This window comes from Olea europaea, chromosome 22 (assembly GCF_002742605.1).
Source record: "Olea europaea var. sylvestris chromosome 22, O_europaea_v1, whole genome shotgun sequence".
Lineage (NCBI taxonomy): Eukaryota > Viridiplantae > Streptophyta > Magnoliopsida > Lamiales > Oleaceae > Olea > Olea europaea.
In genome coordinates, this window is record NC_036258.1 from 14,999,206 (window position 1) to 15,002,850 (window position 3,645).

Sequence of the window (3,645 nt, forward strand, 5' to 3'; positions counted from 1 at the left end):
TTTATAGAAATCAATCTATATAAAAAAAAAAATAAAAAAAATGGACGTTTATAAATTATAAGTCATTTTCATATCTTTACTATTGTTTTTATTTAGGTTTTTTTTCATCTTAGATATTATTATTTTTAATTTATCGGGTTGGGTTGGGTTTTAAATCATAACCCGAAACCCAACCCAACCTCAAAAATATTTTTCATCCCAATTGAACTTAAAAAACCAACCCAAACCGATCGAATTGGTTTGGGTTGATCGGGTTGAGCGGGTTAGGTTGGGTTTTGCCCAGCCCTAATATTGAGCATGGATTTCCTAGCTACAAATTATGCCTCCGTTGATTGTTTCCGCAAAGAGGTAGCATTTAGAAGGCCAAAAAAAGCCTGAAATTGTTTTTAGTGATGAACGAAAAATATTACCTTCATGTATTATATCCCCACTTGATGCTAGGAGATTGCTTAGGAAAGGTTGCCATGCATATTTAGCTTATGTGATTGACACCTAAATCATTAAGCTAAAATTTGATGATATAACAGTGGTAAGAGATTTCTTTGATGTTTTTCTTTTAGATTTTCCAGGGTTACCTCCAAATAGAGAAATTGAGTTTACCATTTATTTGATCCCAGGAACTATTCCAATTTCACAACCACCTCCAGCAGAGTTGAAAGAATTAAAAGTTCAGTTGCCTTGGTGGTAGATACAACACTTAGCTGATATCTACCATCGGCATATCACACGTGTCAGGTCCATTATTCGAGACGAGTCATGTTAATTAGCCTATCTACTACATATCTCTTGAGATTACATTTGTCTAATGAAATTCCAAAATGTCTGCCTTTTAGTGGGTTCTTAACCTATGCTCTTGTTTGGGCCTTTTCTTTTCAACTACACATTTTTCAATAAAACAAAATTACACGTAAATCAAAAAATTTTCCGGGCCAAACAAGGACTATGGGGGTATTTGTGTCCCATTATTTGTGGGTAATGTATTATGGAATAGTGATCAATGTTGAAATGTGTGGTTAAAAAAGAAGAAAAAATTTTTGATTTACGTATAATATTATTTTAATGAAGAATGTGTGGTTGAAAATGAGTACGGTAGAAGATAATATGGTAGAATGTGGTATAATGATAGGCAAACAACTCCTATATACAATGAGCTAAATTTTGATTATCAAGATTTTATTAAATTTAGAGAACGTTGGTATAAAAAATTTTGTTGGATCAGAAATTTAAAGAAAAATGGAGACCAACAATTAACTACTTCTGGCAAGTAAACACTACTAAGTTCTTTATCTGGAAAAATATGCGGACATTAGACCTGAAGAGTGAACAGATCATACCGTGAGATCTTCCTCTCGTCGACTGCTTTATCGTGAATTAAGCCATTCTTCAGCCTATTGGCAAATCTTTGTTCCTTCTCAAGAACCTGGTCTTGTCCTCCAACCTCCTCAGTTTTCTGTAACATTGTATAAAAGGAGCTTTTTATTAAATAATAATCAATTTAGGCTTAATGTTAACTACGAATTTATTTATCTGCGTTTGTTAAAAGAATTTGATTAACATGTGTGACCTTGAGACCAGAACCGAGTCTGACTTTCCAGGTGCGGCTTCATAGGAAGCTAAGATTTCTTTCCTCTTCAGCGACATTGATTTCTTCATCTGAATTTGGCAAACGGAGAAGATCTTTCCCCTTATTTGAATGTTTTATTCTATACAAATATTTTTGTCTTCGCCTCAAAAATCTGAAATTCATCAGTTACAATGTTCAATAAACAATGACAATCCAATCATTATTCTACTTTTTTTCTTTTTACTGTGAAGACGGAAAACAATTAAACACTCAAATTGGCTACACAAAATTCATACCTAACTTCAGCAAAAAATGTATCTCTTTTATGCTTTGCAGCCTTCAATTTCCTCTTCTTCGAAAAAAATTCCTGATAACAATATCAGGTAATAATTTATGTTTATGGGCATGAAAAATAAATATCAGTAAAAAAAATAAATAAATAAATAAAAAGCTTGATCAAACAACAGATAAGAATCAAGTTAAAAATCCTAATAAAAAAAAACCTAAAACAGCAAAAAAATAAAAACAAAAACTAACCTTTTGCAATTCCAAAAATTCATTCGCCAGTGTTTGATATTTGAGCTTTGCTTTGGCTTCATCATTAACAGTATGGAATTGATGAAAATCCGAAGAAACCCTTTTCATCGTCTAGTTCAAATTCTAATGCCCACAACTAAAATCCCACAAAAACACAAAAAGGCCAGGTAAAAAAAAAAAAAAAATCTTCGAACTTTCACACACGAACCAAGAAACCCAAAAAAATTCCTAGAAAACCACAAGTCCTAGGTCAAAAAAGTCTAAAAATCTCAGACTTTTTAACACTCGTAAACTCAAATTATTAAGTGATAGGAAAAAAATTTTGTGGGCATGAAATAAAATTGCATATAGAAGACAATGGGGGTAAGCGGCTTGTGTGGTTGGAGGTGAATAGGAGACAAGTTTTGTATCTCCACCTCCAGTATCTTCCCATCCTAATTCCTTCTTTGTTTACAAGTTTTCTTATATATATATTTTTAGGCATAAATTCTAGTACTACTGGGCCATTGAGGATAGAGTGAATAGATAAAGAAACGTGCGTGTGAGAATGTAATTCTTGGAAGGTTTGGACTTGGTGGCTTAGAGAGATTGTGTTGGAGGGGAACATTGTTGTAATGGCTATGGCGCAGAAAAAAGAAGGGCAGAGATAAATGGCTGCAGCGTACTGTTCCAAAGGCGATTTTGCCTTCATACTAGTTTAGCCCAGCTACATAGGCCCTAATAATGCCAGCTGGCCCTGGCATGAATAGGCCCTAGTAAACAAGAATAATCCTTTTAATTTTAGGCATGTCATAAAAACTAGAAGGGAAAAAAAAAAGTCTAGAAATATATATATATATATATATATCTTATTGATAATCAAGACCCGTATTTATAGGATTCAAAATAATAGTTAAGGTCTGTTTGGGCCCAATTTTTTCACCAAAAAAATTGATTTTTTAATCGTTATTTCACTATTTCAGCCATCATATTTGACTTCTTCTTTTAAGGTGGACCCCACTTTTCTCCTAACGATCAAAAAATCAATTCTCAAAATCACTCCCAAACAGGCTCTTATAATTGAAATGATATAAACTCTTCAAACTAGATAAAGTTTATCTATGCATAATGACGAGACTATATAATCATCAATATTTATTTTATAGTTTTATACTACTCACCCTTTTATAATTATTTTTACAATAACTATCTCATTGGAACGTTATTTGGCAAAAAGCTTGATGGAAAAAAAATACCAACAAATAAAAAAAAGTAAAAATAATTTGGAGTAATACAATTTAGCTCGTTAAAACTTTGTCAAAAAAAATCATTGGGACAAAACTTGATCAAAGAAAAAAGATTACAGCTAGTTTCATTGATTTCAATTCTTATATCAAGCTATCTATGTCTTGTATATCAATATTTTCAATATTGCAAATTTAGTGAAGTATATCTCATTTTGTCTTGTACAATTTTCAAATAATACCATCTTCATAAGATATATTTTATCAACCTTCAATGACTATAGTACCATGCTGATTCGAAAAATAATTTTTATTGATTTT

General features: G+C 31.7%; 1 long non-coding RNA gene across 1 annotated transcript; it reads right to left on the reverse strand.

Moving 5' to 3' along the window:
• Nucleotides 1-1,145: 1,145 nt before the first annotated feature.
• Nucleotides 1,146-2,762, reverse strand: LOC111371810. The gene is made up of 4 exons (XR_002698660.1): nucleotides 2,102-2,762; nucleotides 1,861-1,931; nucleotides 1,565-1,736; nucleotides 1,146-1,450 (listed from the first exon to the last, which is right to left on the reverse strand). It is a non-coding gene; the product is annotated as an uncharacterized LOC111371810 (long non-coding RNA).
• Between the last annotated feature and the right edge of the window lie 883 nt (nucleotides 2,763-3,645).